The sequence below is a fragment of the Meriones unguiculatus genome, chromosome 6, assembly GCF_030254825.1.
Source record: "Meriones unguiculatus strain TT.TT164.6M chromosome 6, Bangor_MerUng_6.1, whole genome shotgun sequence".
Lineage (NCBI taxonomy): Eukaryota > Metazoa > Chordata > Mammalia > Rodentia > Muridae > Meriones > Meriones unguiculatus.
The window spans coordinates 41,023,678-41,029,677 of record NC_083354.1 but is presented as its reverse complement, the minus strand read 5'-3'; positions in this window follow the sequence as shown (position 1 = coordinate 41,029,677).

Below are 6,000 nucleotides of genomic sequence, written 5' to 3'. Positions count from 1 at the left end.
AAGTATGGAGGAACAGTGTTATCCTGTATTCCGATTAGGAGTCAAGACCCACCTATGTGGAGTGAAATGTATAGAACCACGCACTTTACTGTGTGTTGATATAAAACCAAAAAGTCAGGGCAGTCCAGCACTGGAAAGGCAGAGCAGGAGAACTGCTGAGAGTCCCAGGCCAGCCAGGGCTCCACACAGAGAGACCTCGTCTCTCTAAAATAAGTTGAAATAAATAAAATAAAATAAACCACAGAAAATATTTTAAACAAAAAAATTTCATTTTTGCTCATTGGACCAGGTTTACTCACTGAAGTCTCAAAGACAGTTTGCTGCTATGGAAACTCTACTGAGTGCTGCCCTTCTTTGTCCTCAGGCCAGCAGCTTTCTTGTCACTTGGGAGTTGGTTCCAGTGCATCAATTGTTCAAGATCAAAATCTGCCTTTTACCCTGATCCCAGATGGCTCTTGTACGTTTTGCCCTCTGAGAAGCTCACTTCAGAACAATGTACCCAGTGAGGGCCCGTACTCCCACAGCTATCTTTTGAGAAGCCACCGAGACGGGGGGTCTAAGTCGGTACGGAGAGGTTATTTGCTTTCTGGAGTTTTGGTGTCTCTCAGTCAGTATGTAACCAGTCTCACTCTGCAGCCATGGCTGGCTGGAACTCACTATGCAGACCAGGCTATTCTCAAATTCACCTGTCTCTGCCTCCCTCGTGCTGAGATTAAAGGCATGTGCCACCATGCCTGGATTAAATTAAAATAATAAATAAATAAGTCACTAGATAAATAGATAAACAAATAAAGGAAGACAAGTAGGTCACAGGTAAGCAAGTGAGAGAAGGGAGTTTTGGAGGAAAAGGAGTTAAATATCAAAACCTTAGGCCATCATCAAACCTGACGCTGTGAAGACCTAACTCTTGACTCAGCACCTGAAGACAACAGGCTTGCAAGAGGTCTACCCACATCCCTTCCTCCTCAAAGGACCAAACTAACCTCCATCCTAGGCTGGCTCGCGGTTGACATCTTTTACCTTTGTGATGAATCTGCTGCTGTCTGAGAGCCAGCAAGTGCCCCGGCCCTGCTCCCTCAGCTCTGTGGCTCCCAGAAACCACTTCCTGGCTCTGAACCCTCAGGGTCTCTGCCTTTTATACACCAAAGAAGGAGAGTTACAGGAACGCCCGGGCCTGTCAAGGTTACAGGTACCAATTAGCAGCAGAGTACGGAGATGACAGGGTAGCCTTATTCCTGATGAAAAATAGTCCCCATTCCCTGATCCCACTGCCCACCCGGCAAGCTTCAGCCCTGGCAGGCCCTGCAGCGGCCATGACTTGGCTGATGTGGGGCTGATGTTTAGGACATGGTGTGGATTATGTGTGAACAGAAATGCTCAGAGCGGCAGGCAGAGCTGCCTCCACTCTAGGGGTGCAGAGGCTCCAGTTGTCGTGCCGAGCCACAGTTTGGGGTCACCTTACAGGATGATTTACACAGCCATGCTGCTCTTTGAAGCCCTTAATCCACAGTCGGAGCAGGGCGATGACACTTCATGATATGCTTAGCCCTCCCCAGCGTGAGCAGGGCTGGTCAGCAGTGGCTGTTCCCAGTCAGATGCACCGAGCAAGGACTTCTTGGTGGAAAGTGTCCTTCATGTCCTTTCATATTTTTTTTAAGATTTATTTTATTTTTATTTATGTGTATGTGTCTGTGTGAGTGTATACAGCTGGTGCTCAGAGGCCAGAAGAGGACTTTGAATTCGCTGGGGCACTGAGCTACTTGACATGGGTGCTGGGAACTGAACCCAGGTCCTCTAAGCCAGCAGCTAGCGCTCGTAACCTCTGAGGCATCATACCCCAGCCCTTCTTCACGCCTTTTCAAGGAGCACATTGGTTGTATTTTGGTGTTGAACATCTTGGGTATCATGTCTGAGAAGAAACACAGCTTGGGTTATCATCGAACCTTGATTGTGCTTTTGAACAAGCTTGTGACGGTGGAAGGGGGCGCCGCCCATTATCATGGAATGTGAGAATGGGTCAAACCACTGGAGATGCTTGAGCTCAGTGTATGATACGTGCTGGATTCCAGCCTCAGCGCCTAAATAAACGTTAAGTAGATAAACCCGCTCACTCACTCACTCTAGGTGGGTTTTATTGTTCTCCTGGTGATAAGCATCATATACAAAAGAAAGCATAGGACAAAACAGTACTAAAATGCTTGGAGTGTAAGATTTTTAGCTTTTTTTGTTGGTTTGTTGTTTTGTTTTGAGACAGGATCTCGGTAGGTAACCCTGCTGTCTCTGCTCTATTGCTGTGAAGAGACACCATGGCCAAGGCAGCTCCTACAAAAGAAAGCATTTAATTGGTGGCTTGCTTACAGCTTCAGAGGGTTTGCTCATGACCGTCATTGCAGGAAGCAGACAGGCATGGCACTGGGACAGTAACTGAAAAATTTACATCATGATCTGCAGGCAGAGACAGAAAGAGACATAGACAGACAGACAGACAGACAGAAAATGGCATGGGCTTTTGAAACCCCAAAGCCCACCCCAATGGAACACCTCCTCCAACAAGACCATGCCTCCTAATCCTTCCCAAACAGTTCCACTCCTGGTGACTGAGAATCCCAATATCTGAGCCTAAGGGAGCCACTCCATTCAAATCATTACAGCTGGCTAGCCTGCAGCTCTCTCTGTAGACCAGGCTGGCCTGCCTGCCTATGTCTCCTGAGTGCTGGGATTAAAGTGATTCAACACCACCTGGCTGGCTCTTGTTTTTGAAAGCGGGGCTCGCTCTGCCGGCCAGGCTCACCTGGAACTCGCTCCATAGGCTAGGCTGGCCTCAAGCCAGCCTTCTTGCCTCAGCTTCCCAAGCACTAGGGTTACGGGTATAACTAGAATTACAGGTAAAACCTGCCAATCCTGGCTGTTCTGTTTGCTTTCTTGAGCCTGAGCTGCTCAGGTTAGTCTTTAACTCCCAGGTGCAAGTGATTCTGCCCAGCTTAGCCTCCTGCACAGCTGGGACTTCAGGGAGCCTCTGTGCCCAGCCAGGATTTGAAACGCGTCGTCTGTTTTTGAAAATCTACCATCAAAGTGGACATTTAAAAGTTGGAAAACTGCGGGCGCTGGAGAGATGGCTCGGCACTTAAGAGCACCGGCCACTCTTCCTGAGAACCAGGGTTCCATTCCCAGCACCCTCATGGCAGCTCACAACTGTCTGTTACTCCAGACCCAGCGGATCTGACACCCTCACCCAGATGCACACACAGGCAAAACACCAATGCACAAATAAATAAATAAATAAATAAATAAATAAATAAATAAACCTTTTGGGATGGAGAGATGGCGCAGAGTTTAAGAGCACTGGCTGCTCGTCAAGAGGACCTGAGTTCAAGTCTTAGCACCTACATGGAAGCTCACAACTGTCTGTAACTCCAATCCCAGGGAATCTCAAACCCCCACGTATGCACGCAAAACACCAGTACATATAAAATAAAAATAAATTTAAAGAAAAAAATTAAAAATTGGAGATTTGGGACTGGAGAGATGGCTCAGTGGTTAACAACAGTAGTTGCTATGGCAGAGGACCTGGCTAATAGCACATGGAGGCTCACAGCCAGCAGTAACTCACAGGACAGGGACCAGCACCCTCTCTGACTTCTATAGTACCAGGGACGCTCACGATGCACGTAATACATGAAGGCAAAACATACTTTCATACAAAATACGATATAAATAAGTAAACAAAGCCCTGCATGTTGGAAGATCGCCGGGAAAGGCTGGCTGTTGTTTGGCTCTTCAAGTCCACTGACGCCGTTAGAAGCTGTCTAAAAACAACAAAAGAGAATGTAATCACTGCTCCTCCCCTGAGCTCTTAAGATTTGGAAGAACCACCCCCCACTTGACCCACAGATGTGTGTGTCCATTCTGTGTTTGCTTTAAGGAGCACGCGTTGCCCAAATTCACTGAGTTTTAGATCAGCACTTTCTCTGTTACGCAGTCTTCATTTTACATTCAAAGCTTCTTTCATAGGTAGAAATTTCTACAGGGGTCAGAAATGAAGCACAGTGCAGTTTACTTTAAATTTTTTTTAAATGTATGGTGTGTGTGTGTCTGTGTGTGTGTCTGTTTCTGTGTGTGTGTCTGTGTCTGTGTGCTGTGTGTGTCTGTGTGTGTGTCTGTGTGTCTGTGTGTCTGTGTCTGTGTGTGCTGTGTGTGTGTGTCTGTGTGTGTGTATCTGTGTGTCTGTGTGTGTGTGTGTGTCTGTGTGTGCTGTGTGTGTGTCTGTGTCTGTGTGTGCTGTGTGTGTGTGTGTGTGTCTGTGTGTGTGTATCTGTGTCTGTGTGTGCTGTGTGTGTGTGTGTGTGTGTGTGTGTGTATACCCTGGGTCACTTGCCTGGACCTTTCATTCTCCAAGTCTTGGGACTTTCAGTTGCAGGCGGAGGAGGAAGAGACGTCTAGGGCAGGGCGCTTTCTGCTTTTATGCAGTTCTGTTCACGTTACTGGCTGGAACCCCACAGCATAGTTGTAACTCTCACAGTTTGGGAGGGGCCTGGGTAACGACAGGGCAGACTGTCTTCCCGATTTAGCAAGCCTCCACCCATGTTTGTGGGTTTTGTTTCGCAAAACTTTCTGTCTGTCACTTTCTCAGCTTCATTTTAAATTGTTCCAGTTGGCTCATGTTCTCTGCTGGTGGAGAAAGCTAGTTCTTCCTCAGTGACAAGGGGACCTACAGGAGAGGGAGCCATGTTGAGAGGGTGGACAGGCTCTTTGCTGCAGCCTGGACCCCTCTGGATCAGGAGCCCCTCCCTGGCAGTGTTGGACAGAAAATGTAGTTAACTTTCTGGGTCGTGGGATTTGTTCTAGCAAAGACCTAAGCAGAATTTCAGGCCTGAGCACTTAGAAGCTGGGTTGGATTTTCTGTGCCTTGTATTCCCATTGCCTTGAACTCCGGATGGTGCGGAGATTTTTTTTTTTTTTAAAGGCTGGAGACTACTTAAGATCTCCTTTCCAAAAACAAAACAAAACAAACAACAACAACAAAAACCACATAGAGCCAGGCTTTCGACTCGTGTCTGTATTCCCAGCTCTTGGGTGACAGAGGCAGGAGGATTGCTGAGATTTTGAGGCCAGCTTGGGCTACAGAATGAGAACTGACACAAACAAACAACAATCAGCCAGGGCTGATGCTATAGCTCGTAGATAAAGTCCTTTCCTAGCACACAGGAAGCCCTGGTTTCGATTCCCAGCACCTCATAAACCAGGGTCTCATGGCATACCCCTGTGATCTCCAGGCTTGGGAGGTGGAGGCAGGAGGATCAGAAGTTCAAGGTGATCTTCAGCAATGTAGCATGTTTGGGACCATCCTGGGCTAGAGATGCTCTCAAAATAAATACATAAATGCCATAAAAAATCAAAAATTCAAACCCAAACTACAAACACATGTTTGGAGCTGTCTTCTTTCTCCTTGGTATTTTGCTGCATTTCCATATGGCTTCTGGGATGGAAGAGACATATAGAGGCCACAGTGAGAGCTAACACATTACAGAAACTGGCCGATTGGAAAGAAACACAAATCCATGTGGTTAAAGCCATCACTGAGCCTCAGAATGACAAGCCCCAGAGGCCCTGGTCTCAGGACTTCATGTAAAGTATGAGCATCAATTTTCTTTATGGTTTAATATAGTTAAGGTGTTTTTCACACATTATCATTTGGGAATACAATCTATTCTTTTTTTTTTTTTTTTTTTTTTTTTACAATCTATTCTTTATTCATGCTATCTGTCTCGCTCTGTTTCTCTGTCTGTCTGTCTGTCTGTCTCTCTCCTAGTAAGATTTCTACTCTAATAGATCTATTTGAGCTGGGCGTGGTGGCACACACCTTTATTCCAGCACTTGGGAGACAGAGGCAGGAGGATCTCTGAGTTCAAAGCTAGCCTGGTCCACAAACGAAGTTCCAGGACAGCCAGGGCTACACACAGAGAAACCCTGTCTCGAAAAACAAAAACAAACAAACAAACA